We start from the raw sequence: 18,217 nt of genomic DNA on the forward strand, positions 1-18,217 counted from the left end.
TATTCAGTGATAATAATGGTAAACATACATTTATTTTTTCGCAGTAAATATATGAATTATATTGTTAAAATTATGTTATTTGGAGTGGCATGTGTATACTTTTGATCATTTAGTTAATTATAGATTTATTTTTATAGCAATTACATAAATTTTCACCTGCTGTTATGTAATGGTAAGCTAAATTATCAAATTTAAGTTGATTGGTGAGATATTTTTAAATTGTATGTTTGGCATGCATATATTTTTAATCAGTTAGTTAATTATAGATTTATTTTTATAGCAATAACATGAATTTTCACCTGCTTTTATGTTATAGTAAGTTAAATTATCATATTTCAGTTAATTGGTGAGATATTTTTAGATTGTATTTACCCTGTTCAACTTGTCAGAATGTCAGCTCAACTAGCAAAGAAACAAAAAAAACGTTAAGGAGCAGCAGCAGAGATTTTCAAGAATCGTGGACCGAAAGAGCTGGCATGATCAAAAAGGGTGATAAAGCATTGGGCATCTTATATGGACTCAGCATATAGCCCGATATGGCTTGGCTATAAAAAACACATGCATCTTATGTTCAGAAACAGACGTGTGCAGGACTTCCTCTGTAAAACGGCATTATGAAACTGTTCATAAATGGCTTTGTGATAAGAGTGAGCAAGAACAAAAAGAACACATTTTTCTAGAAGTCAGTAACAACTACATGCAGTCAAATGTTTTCATGAACTTTGTTTTAGGTTGTTCCAACTTAGTTGCTGCTAGTTTTGAGATTTCATAGAAATCTTAACATAGAAAACCACTTAGTGATAAAAATATATTAAAGAATCATTGCTAGAATGTGCTTTTTTTTCTTTTTTGACGGTTTTCCAGAAAAAGAAAAAAATGTTCAGCGCATTAAGGAATTGTCAGTAAGTATAAACACAATAATATGTAGAATATTAAAGATTGAAACAAACATAGTAGAACAACTGACAAAAGATATTGGTTCACGTAAATTCCTTTCAATTTGTCTTGATGAGAGTACTGATGTTACATCATTAGCCAGGCTAGCTATTATTGCCTCGATTTTGTAGGGCTGAAATATGTCCAATCGACAGGTTGACCTTTCAAAAAAATAGTTTCCGTGACAACTGATAGCGCACCCAGCATGATTGGTAAAGAAACAAGTTTTGTAATCTGTTTGCAAAAAATATTGGACATCCACTGGTAGGTTTTCATTGTATTACACACGAGGAGGCTTTGTGTGCAAAAGCTGACCTTAAGGAGCTTGAAAAAGTGATGGAAGTTGTAACCAAGGTAGTTAATTTTATTTCTGCGTCCTGCTCTGAAAAAAAAAAAGACAATTTCAGAATTTACTGAGAGAGGTGAATTCGGTGTACATAGGACTACTCATGTATGACAATGTTCGTTGGCCAACTAGAGGTTCTGTCCTTAAACGATTTATTGAGTGTTTGGATGAAATTCGTCTGTTTTTGACAATGAAAATTTTTCTTGTCAAGAATTATCTGATGTTGTGTGGATTTGTAGAATGATGTTTTTTATAGATTTCTCCTTACATTTAAATAACTTGAACACCAAATTGCAGGGATCTGACAAAGCACTTGATGTTAAGTTTGATAAAAAAAGAGCTTTTGAAACCAAACTGAAAATTTTTAAACATGATGTTTCTAATGGAACTTTTAAATATTTCATATACCTTAAACAAACACGACAGATCTTGAAATTCATGAGAAAATATACATTCGGAACTTGCAAATATAATTTTCCAGCATCATTAATTAAACTTTTGAACAATTTTCTTTAAAATTTCATAAGTTCAGGTTATTTAAAAAAACCGCAAAATTTATAAAGTACGCAGGCAGTGCAATGTTAGACAAACTGAATTTGGAAATGTTGTAGTGAATTGGCTTGGATAATTTTGAGATGCAACTGATTGATTTACAAAGCAGCTCAATTCGAAGGAAAAAAATGTAGGCTTAAGAGCTGAACTAAAAATATATTAAAAGAGATCGGATAGTGACTGGAATAACGCAGAAAGATGCAGAAAATGAGGTTCTAAAACTCTAGAATTCTTATTCATGAAACTTTTGACTGTCTGAGAAATGACCGAAGAAGGTCGAAACGTTGTTCGCTCCTCTACGTAAAATATTTTCTCGACCCAAACGAGCCGTTTTTACATATATATTTCTCTACAAGTGGGTTTTCTCTACATCACTGATTAGTGCTGCATGTATAGCTCTCAAAACAACCAAATACAAGCCTAATATAAAATATCTGACATCGTTGGAGCAACAGCATAAGTCTCACTAAGAGTAAAAAATGCTTATTTTCCTCGCCTTGATTTTATTATTTTTTATGATGTATAACATGAACCAAATGTTATCATTTCACAAGATATTTTATGTTAATAGTAAAATAATGAATAGACGTAACTAGGTAAGAGAATTCCTTTTTCTTGAAAAGGATCATTATTATTGTTAATAATTCATTAATTTTATTTTTTTGTGAATTACTATAGTCATTAATAACATGTAACTTCTAAAGCTAATGTATGTAGAATAATTCATAATAATAATAAATGAGACTCTGCTGCTAAAAATTACCATGGTCAAGCGAAAGAATTTTTTGAAAGATTATCCCCTATTTGGGAGATAAAGTAAAATATCAAAAATCACTAGAATTGTAGTGCCATCTGTTGACAAATATAAATATAAAAATTGTAATAATACATTTTGAGAGGAAATACGATATTCAAAATGTAGAAACGTGTTTCATAGTACAACTTTTATAGTGGAATAATGAAATGATAATTTTATAAATTCGGTTTTTGTTCACACTAAAGTACTTTACAAAAAAGAAGTTGATCCGCCGTGGAGCCGTTTTAACTTTCCAAAAAACCTAGATTCATGACTGCTGTTCTGTAAAATAACTTAAACAATGACCTACGATTCAATATCTTATGTAGAATTTAGTTTTCATATTTTCTTAAATCCATGTGTAAGAAAACATTTTAAGTTCTGACCCCATTCATTTTCATCAGTGATGAACAGAATTTTTTTTATATAAACACAGTGCTAACTGATCATGATTTAACTTTTGAAAATTTCCAATGCCCTTAGAAAACAAATAGCCAATTACATTCAGTTATTATGCATCTCCTGATAGCGAAATAAGGCATTGTATCATAATTGTTAAACTGTTTTATTTGTCAATTAGTAAGGAAGTCTAACGCAATGCAATGAACTGGTAAAAAAAGATATCTTTCTTATTGATTGTTTTTACAGTTATATTTGGTTTGTAAGTATAGAAATAAAACTGATAAGTGAAAACAAATATTGGATATTCAGACCCCTAAAAATTGTATATCAGTTCTCTCATTTCATAGACTTATCTTTATATTGTTCTCTACCGGTGGGGTGCAGATAATGTATTATATTAATTTCATTATTTGTACTTGTTACTGCAATAAGTATAAAAAAACGATCAAAATAATATGGTAAAAGTAAGTTATTTTCTGTGAGAAATATGTAATTACACTGAGTAGTAATTACTGAACCTTCCTGTAACATTGATGGCATTTCTTTTTGTTTTGTTGTTGTTTTTATGCGACTCAAGTGCTTTTAGGTGATTTTAACAAATTCAAGGACCCACTAGCAATATGATGCAAAAACAAATTAGAAAAAGGTGTTTAAAAATTCGATACGTCAATAACAGTAATTCTACGATTAAATATTACAGAACATAGTTATCAACAAAATGAAGTCACCAACTTGTTCATCATCTGTTTATCTATCCTACAGTCTCAACCCTCATATAGAAACAGTGAAACAAACCCAAATAAAATTTATCTCTAGTTTTCTGTAATATAAACCCATGTAAGAGTAGTGAAAAACCAAAACAAACTTCACCTCTAGTGTTCTATAGTCTTAATCAATGCAGGAACAATGACACAAACCAAAACAAACTTAATCTCTAGTGTTCTATAGTCTTAATCAATGCAGGAACAATGACACAAACCAAAACAAACTTCATCTCTAGTGTTCTATAGTCTTAACCAATGCAGGAACAATGACACAAACCAAAACAAACTTAATCTCTAGTGTTCTATAGTCTTAACCAATGCGGGGACAATGACACAAACCAAAACAAACTTCATCTCTAGTGTTCTATAGTCTTAACCAATGCGGGAACAATGACACAAACCAAAACAAACTTCATCTCTAGTGTTCTATAGTCTTAACCAATGCAGGAACAATGACACAAACCAAAACAAACTTCATCTCTAGTGTTCTATAGTCTTAACCAATGCGGGAACAATGACACAAACCAAAACAAACTTCATCTCTAGTGTTCTATAGTCTTAATCAATGCGGGAACAATGACACAAACCAAAACAAACTTAATCTCTAGTGTTCTATAGTCTTAACCAATGCGGAAACAATGACACAAACCACAAAAACTTCATTTCTAGTGTCCCATAGTCACAACCAAAGCAGGAACAGTCAGACAAACCAAGATGAATCCCATCTCTAAAGACTCTTATAGTCTCAGCCCATGCGGAACCAATGAAGTAAACCAAAACAGCAAATACTTTGTACAGGAAATTAATTATATCTTAATTTTCTTATATCTCAAGACAGTGCTAACAGAGTAAGTAGAAGTTTGCTATATCATTTTACCGTTAGTCTCCCGGATATGCTTAACAAGGCAGGTAGGAGTTTATTATATCCTGCTTCGATTGTACCTCAGACATGCTTAACAATACAGGTAAAAGTTTGTTTATTTTTATTTACATTATACAGTCAAAATTAAGCTGGATTAAGCTCAAATGTGCAATTGTAAATAACTAAATGAAATAAACATTACGACGTGGTACGTAGGCTAAAAATTACATGGCAATGTATCTGAAAATACAATTGCAATTAGACAAAATTTAAATGATACTTAGGTCAAACACTATATAGTAATTAGGTTTCAAATTACATGGTAATAACACTAAAACTTACATGGTTATCAAGTAGAAGTATTTGAAGTAATTATGTATACCACTTTAAAGGTAAACTAGTTCCTGTTAACATTACCAAAAGAGAAAAAATAATGAAGATGCTGTAAGAAGTTTCGAGAAAATAATTGGAGAACTGAATATAGAAAACGGAGGGTCATAATTTTTGCATCGGAGTTTAACCTGTTTGGACAATAAGTAGTTAGAGAATTTCAAGTCTCAAAAACTTATTAACTCATTTAACACTAGAGAGGAGAAGGTGTTATCATAACTCGGTCTCGCTTCGCTTCTTCTTTGTGGGTATTCGGGTATGTTAATTTTGAGACCGAGTTTGTTTGTTTTTCCAAAAACTCGGTCTCAGAAGAACGGTTTTGTTTGTTTTGAATTTCGCGCAAAGCTAGCTGTCCCTAATTTAATAGTATAAGACTAGAGGAAAGGCAGCTAGTCATCACCACCCACCATCAATTCTTGGGCTACTCTTTTATCAACGAATAGTGGGATTGACCATTACATTATTACATCTCCAAGGCTAAAAGGACGAGCATGTCTGGTATTCGAATCCGCTACCGTAAGATTAGGAGTCAAGCGTCCTAACAACCTGGCTATACCGGGTCATCTGAAAAACGAGGACTAATATATCACATTCTCTAATATTTGAAGTTTTAAGACTAGTTTTAGAAATGTTTAATCAAACTATGCATATCGTTTGGGTTTTTTTTTTTTCCTTTTTTAGAATTTTTAAAGACAATATTAGGACATTCAAAACTTAATTTTGTTTATTCCCACTACAACTTATTAGAAAAATGCCACGACGAAAATTGTCTTAATAAAAAATCAAGAAGAGCAATAAATGGAAGAAACTGAAACACCAGCAGTTGTAGTAACACAATGTTTTAACTGTCAAAAAACTTGGCATAAATCTACCATACAATGTGCTGGATACGGAGGAAATCACGCATCATGTAAATAACCCGATCTCACGACAAAAATTAAATGATGTAATTGTAACTAGGAAAATACCGCCAATTATAAATGATGCCAGAAATATAAAAACATAAAACAATGAATGTGTAACATAATAAACAATATAAAAACTACAAAGATGATGAGAACAGAACAAGAGCTTAAACAAATCACACTAGCCGACAAAATACTTCAATACTACCAACACAGAAAGCCAACAAAAAAGATTTCACCGTCTCCAACACAATCAACACAGAAAGCCAAAGCAAATATAACTTAAAGAATAGTATAGTCGATAGTTACACAGCAAGAATCACAAAAATACGAACAAACATAACCATAAATCAGAGAAGAACACCAGTAATCAATAAACAAGCCCAGCAGACTAAGTACAAACACTAAGAATGGAGGTAAAAGAGAAAGAGCAACAGCAATTACAAAAATAATAACCAACTTCCTTCAAAAATAAACTAAATAAGAACACGGTCATTATAACACCGATTATCAATTTTATCAGAAACACCTACAATATTTAATACGACATATAATACTCAAAATTCCAGCTGACATCATATCACAATGAACAAAAAATGTTTTAGTCAGCTGAAAATGCATCGTTTGAATGTTATCTTTAAACCTGATGGTGAAGCGGAAAAGGAGACTCACCTTCCATTAGTTCTTAGTGAATCGTTTTGAATGTGAACTTAAATATCCTAAGATGTTCGGCCTTGTGAGCTGCTCTCGAGATTACAATAAACAAAAGAAAAAATAGTGCTGGAATCCAGCTAGTTAGGTTTTCAAGTGTTCTGTTTATTCTAACTCCTATCTATCTATCTAATTACGTGTATATATTCACTCATATAAATATATATGTGTTTGTGTATATACACATGATATTACACTGCAAACGTTTTTTACAGGTTTAATACTTCTACGTATTAATACATTCTAGTATTTCTAGATTTATTCTCAGCTTGTAAGTGATCTTTGAGAGGCCATAACGATTCTCGCGAGAACAAGGGAGGGGCAAACGGCGTCGCACGCGCTGATGTCAGCTGTAAGAGCGTTCAACCTCACGATCATTGGAATCATAAGATGTATGGCTACGTGTGGAGCAGGACCATTGCATTTGCTTGTTCTTCCCAATGCTGTTAAATAATCGAGAACGTATACGTGTTCACAAATAAATACTTCGGACAAAAAAATGAAACCTTCTTAAACTCAGTGTAAGAAATTCTTAATGACGAGATACAGTTCTACGATACAGTGTAAGAAATTACTCTCACCTAAGAGAAAGGAAAAAAGATGGCTTTAGAAAAGAAGATTACGAAGAAAGAAAAGGAAATACTGTTTCAACTAGACTGTCAAGTAAAAGGTAAGGAAATACTGTTTCAACTAGACTGTCAAGTAAAAGGTAAGCGACAATACAATCAACGAGATAATCACAGACACGTCAGTGGCGAAGCTACTGGTTTATCCCGTTTATTATTCTCTGTTAATGCTTGATATGCTGGGTTTGGCGGCTGAAAACCTAGAGTCGTGTATCCACTGCAGGGTTTATTCTTTGTTCGTTGTAAGGAATATCGACCCTGTGTGTGAGAGCGCTAGTCTAGTATTCCTTAGAATCAGTTTCGCATTCCAGCGGTTCTTCAGAGCTCACTATAATGTGTACAGAAAACGTTTTGACCATTATTTTCCTATCTTTTATAATGTATACACGCCCCTTATTGTCCCACAAAAATATAAAAATATTTAGTGCCAGATCACAATCTAAACCAGTATCATCCGTCGGCTCTGGACAAGACACAAGTACAAACATACCACATACTAGCAAGGTTTAGTGATTAACGTGCACGTAATGTAAATCGTAGGAATCATAGCTCAAAAAATTGAAGTCGTGAATGCACTATAAGAGTGGCATTCAAAGCCCTCCATTTGATTAAACAAGAACAATCAACATCTTGACTCTTTGTATTATTCTTTTATTGACACGAAGCCACACACTGGACTATCTGCGGGAAATCATGCCCCTGATTTTAGTGTTATAAGCTCTTGAGTTTACAGCTGAAACAAGGGAAATTCCATCTAATATATAAGTTCAATATGAGGGATAGCTATAAGCAAGTATTCCTTGTGTTGCTTTAAACGTAATTTTAAAACAATCTTGAAGATTACTGTTTAAAATGAGTAAATTAAAGGTCCTTATGTTGTAATACAGTTACAGTTCCATACTAAATCTCCTTTGCTGGACAAACATTTTGAGATATTTTTAGATTTACAGTCGGAAATATCGGTAACAATAAGAGTATCCAAATGATGAAACAATGCATTATCATCATTATAAGTATGTATGGAATAAATGTACATTTAGTTAGCTATACTGATGACCAGGTATAGTTTTTGTTTCACTCTAAGTACATAGCTTACTCTGGTCGAAAGTTGTTATTATGTATTATACATTGCCAAATATTAACCATATTGCAAGTAACTACAAACCATTTCAAGTGAAAAACCGATCACCTGAACACCATAATCGATCTTCATATGTTATTGTTGTACATGCTTGTTGAGGTTTGATATACCCACTCCTTAGCAAGGAAAGTGACATAGACAATACAGTGATCAAAATAATCACATGCAAAATTCAATCTTATAAAACTGTATGGTTATCTTAAACGTTACTGGTTAAAAACTACCACCAGATGGCTTAATAGTTTGTTTCTTTTAGCGTATGGCTTGTTTGTTTTCTGTTAAGCTAAGCCAGATAGTGAGCTACCTGTGCCCAGTAACATAACCAAAATCAAGTTTTAGCATCATAAGCTTACGACTTAATACTGAGCCAATGAGGCCTTTTTCAGTGCAAAGCTAAACAATAGAATAACTGTGCTCTATTTACCACGAGGAATCGAACCCTAAATTTTAGTATTGTCAATTCATAAACTTTGCGCTCACCAACTGGAGACGATTGTTTAATACAAAAATAGTTTGGATCTTGAAGTAAAGTTTATTGAACTCGAATTTTTCTGATGAAAGATCTAACTGTACTTTCAATGATTTTTTATTGTACGCTGCCGAGTGTTGCGCGAAACGATAAGCGCTACCTATTAAATATTACTAGAATTATTTAAATTAGTATTTTAATTAATGTTTCTCGTTAGCACATTTATTAATTATGTATTATTTTTATTTTATTTTTGAAAGACTTTGAACTGTCTAAACTATAAACATGTTTCATTGAAGGGCATATTTAACGAAGAATGTTTTAATACTTCTCGGTCAATATTATTTTAAATAATTATTTAAACAAAAAAAAAATTTAATTGGTCAGTTCTAGCTAGCCCAATCATGTCAACGTATTCTCCACCAAAACATTATTCTCACTAGAATTCTGACAATCTACTTGCACATGCGAAACTCTGGGTGTTTTCGTGTTTGTTACAGATGATAAATTATTAATGATTTATAGGATTACGAACATGCAGGTCGCGTGTGAACAGTAACTCAGTAAACGTTTCTCCATTTCCTGTACAATTGTAAGATATTGAGATATAAAATTTTTATAACACATAGGTTTTAATAAGATGATCCAGACTTTAACAAATAGTAAGTTTAATTGTTATCTGCACTGTATCCATAGTAGAGAATCTAACACCAGATTTTAGCGCTGTGAGTTTACAAATATTACTTTCCCACTATATGTGAATCGTTTAAACATCCAGAATGAAATTGAAGCCACTTTTTAAACTGATTTGCAAAATAAAACGTTAACGACGCTATTTTTATCTACTTGAGGAGTTCATTACAAATTATTTTTTTTATTGCTCAAAGTGTTCTTCGGTGGGTAAATGGCAACTTTTCGGACTTACAAAGCTTTAATCTTGGGTTCGATTCCCAACAGGCTTTTATTACAGCCGAATATTTAGTCTGTATTTCTGAATCACGCAGTCTGGGATAAAATGTCGAAATTCTGTGTTGGCTGATTTAAACTGATCCAAAACTGGAATAATTAAAAACCAGGGTAAAATACCCAGCAATTTTTCTTATAGAATCATGTTAGATTCGCAATCTTTAAAACTACGTCTAATCGTCATATTATTTAGTTTCTTCGTGACTTTGATAGGTTAGTATTATAAACCACTATGGAATCAGGTATAATCAGGTATAATTACGAATTACTGGCCGTAAAAAAGGAAGGCAGCCAGCAGGACCCTCCTTGAGAGGATTTTGTACAACTTTTGAACTGAATAGCCTTTCACTTTTATAACAAGGTTATAGCTGTAAACCCCCTACCGCATCAATACGTCTCGAATACTAGACATTAGAGTTTACAACCCGACATGTTAACCACTGCGCCACGCCAGCTCTCTTCACGTGTGAAAACTATTACTGCTTTGTTGTCGTTCGTTTCGTAAGCTTCTGGACTCTTATACAAAAAAACTACAACAAGTTGTCTGATCTAGATGTCGTACAAGTAACATGTAACGATATATAATTCACGTATCTTAAAATCCTTACAGCACAATCCTACAGGGAATAAATTGTGCATCCCTTCGTAATTTTCCCTCCAACGTTATACAACAAATAAAAATCCTGTAATTTAACTGTTTAACATACCAACTTAGAAGTCAGAACATTATTAGCAAGGTCTTATTTACACAAGCAGAGTTAGGAAGTTGATCAGAGGTACACTAAGTCAACTTCTAACCTCTTGGCTGCTCATAATGATTTATATATATATTGTCCCAAGTAATTATTTTCCTGTGCGGACTATCCAGAGACATGCTTCACTCCATAGGTAACTTGTGACAGTTTTTAAAGGTAGTGTAGTCCTTGCATCGAACCCAGGTTCTCTTGAATACTGGGCAGTGCTTTACAATCCGAACTAAAGAGTTTGGGACCCTAGCTGCTGATTTTAACTCTTCCAGATACCAAAGACGTAATGTTTTGTTTTGAATGCCGAGTCATTTCGTGAAGCAAGGCTTCAAGTTTCTTTGGAATAAATTTTAACTGTACTAGCCATATTTTAAAGATGTATCCAACCGCACAAGAAATAAGACACATTAACTCAAAAAGCATGAAAGACGAATCCGTTAGTGAAGTATTAACTTAGTAATGTTTCACTTATTACACTTTCCTGGTATAACTAAACACTTAAAGTAAACATATTCTTACATAATTCTTTATTCACAACTTACATATCTTAATTGTATTTTTTAAAGACACCGTTTTAACCATTTGTGCTTTATATTTAATTTTATCTGGTGTATGACGAAAATAGTTTTTAATTTCTAAGTAACTAACTGGCTAGAGAAAAGGTAGCTAGGCAACAGCACACACTCTTGTAGAACCGGAACTTCATTTTTCTAGTGCACTCGCGGCACCAGGGTGCGGAGCGCGATTTTGTGACAACGTACATTCTACACTTCGAGTTTATTGTTTATTATGTGTTAAACGTGAAGAACAACTGGGGAGTTATTTTACTAACCTAATCCTTTCGTGTGCATCATGTTGCGTCATTTTGTAAAGTGATTTACTTTATTTATGTAATCCCTTTTACACATCGTTGCTCACCCTTCACATACGTAATGCTCAACGTAAGTTACTTATATAACTTAAGATTGCATGTTGCTCTTGATACAGTAGATTTTTTACAACCTTGAAAATATAAAGAAAAACTTAATCACGCATGGCTAGAATTTCACGTTTTCAGTAGTGTTTGTAATTTAGTTAAACTACTTGAATTATACCCAGAGTCGTCCCTAGGTACTTAAAAAATTCAGGGCTCGGGCCCTTAAGCGCAGAATTCTCGGCGTTTCAATGTGATATCAATCATGATTTTCAGTTCTGATTTTCAAGACACCAATTGAGAACTAGGGGCACTGCAAACGGCATTAGAGACAGGGTGCATTTATCACAGAACGGCTGGTATGGGTATTAACACTTTTACTGATAAGCAGAGAACAACGTTTCGACCTTTCTGAAGATAACCTAGGAAGGTTATTCCAGCCGTTCTGAGATACATATTTATTTCAAGTGGGTTTCTCGTCATCAAGACAGGTTACATGTGGCAGCGCCTAACGACGTCTCTGTTTATACTTCAAATAATGAATTAATACAACAATTTCTATTTCTCAAATTACTCTGTTTTATATCAAGTTATTAAAACATAAGCGGGATGACGTCCCCTCCCCCTTTTCCATGTATTTCTCAAAGTTTTTTGTTTTGATTTTTCCTACTGATGTATTATTTGCTTTAAATTTTAGGTTACCGCCGTTTTGGTTAATCTTACTAATAAAAAACTTTAAACATTTCGAAAACATAGTAGCGTTTTGGTCATACATTGCTAGAAAAGTCATTTTAGAAATAAAAAACATAAAAGACGTCTAGAAATTCTACACAATGATTCACTTTTACATAACGATAGAAGAGTCTGAAAGACAGATTATGTCCTAAGTGTGTGTGTGAGTTTTCTTATAGCAAAGCCACATCAGGCTATCTGCTCAGTTCACCGAGGGGAATCAAACCCTTGATTTTAGCGTTGTAAATTCTTAGATTTACTGCTGTATCAGTGGGGAGTATGTTCTAAGGACTTCTTCATTAGTTGATAAGAATAAATATCTACTAACAATTTTTTAATAAATTTTTGGAACAGTATAGTGTGCCACCTAGTAGTCTGGTTCGAAACTATGCTATGCGCTCTTGATATATAAGGCACAACTGTTAGAACAGCATGACTCGTGTAATCGAGCTTACTTTCACGATAAAGTTTACACCAGCTAGCCCTTTTCCTTTATCGTCACTAGCACTTAGCACTAGCTTGGCAATCATCAGGCGCCAGTCAGTGTAAGTGAGTTTTCTCTGGGTCCTCCCGTTTCCTCCACACCCACATCGAATTCTAGGCATTGAATTTGTAGATTCCCTACAGCCCTGAAGGACTGTAAATTCTAAGTCGGTCGATGATTTTGTTCTGACCGTTCCTGAGATTTTTCTGTTGTTGTTTTTACTTTCTCCGCGCAGCCATTCTAATATCTTACGTCATGATTGAGGGCGAAGAAAAAAAGCATTTCTGAGCATCCACGGTTACATTCAATCCCAAGCCTTTGATTTGAGTTTAATGTTTTAAATCAAAAACTGTTATCATAAACAAACACAAACAGCAGGATAAGTAAGTCAATTAAGACGGTTTTTCTTATGTGACACAGTGGTATGTCTGCGGATTTACAAGGCAAGAAATCGAGTTTGAATCCCCGTGGTGGGCAGAATACAGATAGCACATTGTGTAACTTTATGCTTAATTATAAACAGTTTTAGATAGCGGTATTTATTGTATTTGCTTGATATCCATATCAGAACTATAACGTTGTTATACACATTTACTTAAATATTTCGTGGATGTTACACTTGTTCCTCTAATCTAAGAAAATGCGTTATTGTTTTACTGTCCATACCTCTGTAATTATAAGCTATAAATTACAGTGTGCTTTAGTAATAATCTTATTATTATTATCTTGGAAAAAAAAGTTAAACTGGTATCACTACGAACCCTCTTAAAATTTATTAAATTAGCTGTAAGCATATTTCTTCTGTAAGCAAAATTTCACAAAGTTTTTTGGGAAAGCACGTGAGTACGTGCATGCGACTGATATTCAATACGTCTGCTACAGTTACGCGGTTAATATGCATGTAAAGTGACCGGCTCAATTCAGTTTAATTACTGGGTCTAATATACATACACACACTTTGTAAACACCGCTGTGTAGGAAGAATCAAAGGCGTCGCTAGGCGCTAGTAAACGGGGTTTGTGCCCATATTATTTTTGACAGTGCTCCATATCCCCAGTTGGTGTATTGAAAAATCAGAATTGAAGAACATTATCAATAGCATACTGAAATGCCAAAAATTCCCCAGCCTATGGGCCCAAGCCACGAATCTTTTAAGCACCTGGCAACGCTTCTGGATAGAGTTATCACTGTTCGCTATAGTTACTGGCACCTAAGTTACTGGATCCGAGTTTTGTGTAAGTGTACTTAAGAGCGAATAAGCAAAGTCAGTTTAAAGCAGCAATAAAAAACATATTGACATACAATGAAAATTAAAGTAAGAAAAACAAACAAACAAATAGTACACATCATAAAAATTTTTGTTGTTTCAAATTTTCTATATAAATAGCTGGCCTGAAAAGATTCGAAGTGAAACGAGTCGTCGGTAACGGACATGAAAAATTCAGCGTGACTGGAATGTTATTATTAAATATTCTTCTAAATCTTGAAAATCACTAAAGAGCTAGAAAATATTTGTAGTGATTAAAAGTGTGTGATAGGCCTAATTGTAATCATTCTTCGCCAACTGGTAAAAGGTGCACACATCATACAAATAGTTAGCAGAAAATGTGAAATATGAAACAAAGTTTTGTACTATACTCTCACTGCTAAAATGTAAACAAAGTTTTATACTATACTCTCAATGCTAAAATGTAAACAAAGTTTTATACTATAGTCTCAATGCTAAAATGTAAACAAAGTTTTGTACTATACTCTCACTGCTAAAATGTAAACAAAGTTTTATACTATACTCTCAATGCTAAAATGTAAACAAAGTTTTCTACCATACTCTCAATGCTAAAATGTAAACAAAGTTTTATACTATACTCTCACTGCTAAAATGTAAACAAAGTTTTATACTATACTCTCACTGCTAAAATGTAAACAAAGTTTTATACTATACTCTCACTGCTAAAATGTAAACAAAGTTTTATACTATACTCTCACTGCTAAAATGTAAACAAAGTTTTATACTATACTCTCACTGCTAAAATGTTGTTGACTAGAGGAGTGTGTGTGTATGTGTATTTTTTTATAGCCAATCCACATCGGCCTATCTGCTGAGCCTCCCGAGGGAAATCGAACTCCTGATTTTAGGGTTGTAAATTGATGTACTTACCGCTGTAGTAGCGGGGGACTGGATAGAGGTAGTTGCGAATCAAAGTAATAACGTTAGATTTAAAAATGTCACAAAAACAGTCTTAGAATAATTTATTTTCAGACCCATTGCTTTATTGTATATTAAGGTTTAAATTATAATAAATAAATTCGGTGATTTTGGCAAAATGAAAGATAAACTTTCTGTTAGTTGTTTCAGCCGACTAGTTTCAATAACAGTCACCAACATCAGAGATTGCTAGTTTAGTCTATATTAAACTCCAACTATATAGCTAACACTGTAATCATTAGCCCTGATGACGGTAATTGCGGTACCGAAACTAATCGGCTTAAACATTTAATAAAAAGTTTATCATTCATTATTTAAAAAAAAAATCGTTTCTATATCAGCTCTTAATATTTTCCTGAGATACCTGAAAAGTTCGTAATGATGTAATAATCTATAAATTTCATGGAATTTTCGAAAAAGGAAAGTACAGTGTTAAACAGTGAGAGTTGTCACGTCTATTCTTATATTCACTATTTCGATGATACAATCACAACTATGTTAGGCGTAGATAACATTAGCGAGGAATTTCTGTTAAAGTTGTTTGGGAAATAAGGCCCACAGTCTTTGTCAAAGTGAACATAACCATCACAAACGTTGTAAAAGAAAAACTAATTAGATATTGTTACGTAGACTGGTCTTGACATTGTTTTTAACAAATAATCTAAATGAACCTGTTCAACGATAGAACACGTTACAACAACACTTACATTATCTTTAGAAAACAAAATATTTATTTTACAGGTAGGATGCCAAATAAGTTAACTATAAAACAAAATGCTTATTTTACAGCTAGAGCACCCAAAACAAGTTAACTTTTAAATTAAGTGGTTGTTTTATGGGTAGGACACCAAAACAAGTTAATTCTAAAACAAAGTACCTATATCCCACAAATAGGACACCAAAACCAGTAATCAGTAGCAATATCTAAATTTGAAATGTACAACTTTGTTGTACCTACTAATACTCCTGAGGTGCCACTTAATGCATTGAACCTTAAATGATCAGTATTTTATAACATAAGATAAAGCGTTACACAACATCACTGTGATCACAACAATGTAAAGAAAGTAGACTTGCACAATACTTTTTTTTATATATAAATTCATACAAATTATACAAAAGTATAGCATTTTCCATTCTTACGTATATACTGTAAATCTGTGAACCATTTTAAGTGGAAAGGCAAACCTTGGAGGTTGGACACGACATTTTTCAATCTGCTGACAAATCTTTAAATATTATTAAGTTTTAGGTCAAAGGTTATAGACTAATATTGCCCTGTAAGATGGATAAAGAGTATGGTCAGCAAAACTGGTGTGTCGGTTGCTGTTCTTCACTTGCTTTAGCTCAATATATTACATACTATAATTTATCCTGGATGAGTCTCCGATTTAGTATGTTACATATTACGATTTAAAATAGCTGGAAATTTGAACTTAAAAGTTAACTGAATGTCGATATGTATTAAATTTATTATATTTTCCAACAAGAGTGAAACACAACATTATCTTTCTTAAATTTGTATATTTCAATATACAAATAATAATACAATTTATAATAACGGTTATTAACTAAGAAATGACACTGAGTCTTGTGTTTGGGCTGGAACTGAAAAACAACAAAAGAACATGTACGGAGACTAAACCCTGTTGGAGTTCCCCTCCTACCATCTTATCGACGATTCACAATGAGCGAATTAGTTTCGAGTTGTTGAAAATACAGTTCACTTAACCGGTAGCTTTATCTTGGCTGGTTTCACGACGTTTACAAGCTGACTTTTCACCGAAGTAGATATCTAATGTCCTCGTAGATATACTAACGTCCGAAATTAATTCTCTAAAGTTAAACGGTTTTTAATATTCAAAACCTATAAAGGTTCTTGGTCAAGTACCTGTAGTTTTCCGATTAATAAGCTTTTATAACAGTTATAGCTTCCAAGGTATAGTATATTAACTGTAGCAAACCAACAACATAAAATACAAAGTGTCCCTTGACGAGGTTCTCGAAAGTTCAGTTGGCCCAAAAACGTACACTGTTCATTCTTACGCTCGAGAATCTTCTAAAAATTTATGAAATAGTCGGGCATTTCATGCTACACATTTAATATTATAAGTTACATTCATTTCTAAATATATACTTAACAAAAAAACATCGATATTAAAATAAATACACAATAGTAAATTTGTTACAAGTAGGAAAACGTAATATGTTTGTCAGCACCTCCGTTAATTTAAATAAAGGATTGGCAATCAAATATAAAACATTTTTAAACAACATTGCTCCGTTTGCTGTTGTGAAGTTAAAGCTGTACTTTCACAAATATTTTTATACCGAAACAGCATATTTTTATTTCAGTTTTTACCGAATGTACATTGTAATAAACAATCATATTTACTTGTACAATTGTACTTTAAACTGATATTTCAAGTTGAACAACACTTTTTGTGCACGTGAACTAAAGAGTTACACATTCTTTTGAAATGCGAAATATAAGAAAGGTAGGCAGTCTGTAGTACTCGCCGCCCAAGAGCTTGTCCAGTTTTGAACCACATAACAAGATTAACTTTCATACTGCTTTGACGGGCTCTCGAATCTTAATTCGTAGCTCGATACGCTAACCACAAAGTCAAACCTTGCTCCACCATTTGAAAGGCTTTCGAATTTTCCCATTAAATAATCTCTTAGTCTGACATGAAACATCTTTTAAAACAAAATTTAGTTGATTGCCAGAACAATAAATAATCTATGAGTTACATAGTCCCATCAAATGTGAAAAAAAAATCAATCAAGTGAACACGAACGTCACACATCAAATGAAAATACATTCAGTAAACTGAGCTTCTAAGTTTTTTCGTCATCCTTCTTAAAACCGTACAACTTGTTCCCGGATGTTCTTTTTGAATATCTCGATACACGTTGTAAACGAATATGCATGTCACCGAGTCTGTTTCTCATTTTACTCTTGATTTCAGGAATACTGTAAATAGACACTGGTTTGTATTTTATCTTGAAGTTAAGTGTCTGTTCCTCTTAATGATTGAAATTTACATAATAGTCCGAAACATAATCAGACAGAACACCTGAATATTTAAAAATAAAATTTATTAATTATAAAACATGACTTTGGAAAATGACGTGATGTAACCTTTATGGCATATTTTGTATAAAATGAAACTTAAAATGTTTATAAAATGCTGGAAGTAATTTTAGTGTCACGAGAAACAGAAATAAGCATGCAAAGTTTACCTGCTGACGGATTAGAAGTGCAAT

The 18,217-nt window shown here is 32.9% G+C and overlaps 1 pseudogene across 1 annotated transcript in view; it reads left to right on the forward strand.

Moving 5' to 3' along the window:
- Positions 1 to 6,945: 6,945 nt before the first annotated feature.
- LOC143239990 (SLIT-ROBO Rho GTPase-activating protein 1-like) overlaps positions 6,946 to 18,217 on the forward strand; it is a 124,759-nt pseudogene continuing 113,487 nt past the window's right edge. The window contains exon 1 of the transcript XR_013021493.1: positions 6,946 to 7,334. The product of XR_013021493.1 is annotated as an SLIT-ROBO Rho GTPase-activating protein 1-like (transcript). The remainder of the gene's footprint in view (positions 7,335 to 18,217) is intronic.

Source organism: Tachypleus tridentatus, chromosome 13 (assembly GCF_004210375.1).
Source record: "Tachypleus tridentatus isolate NWPU-2018 chromosome 13, ASM421037v1, whole genome shotgun sequence".
Taxonomy (NCBI): domain Eukaryota; kingdom Metazoa; phylum Arthropoda; class Merostomata; order Xiphosura; family Limulidae; genus Tachypleus; species Tachypleus tridentatus.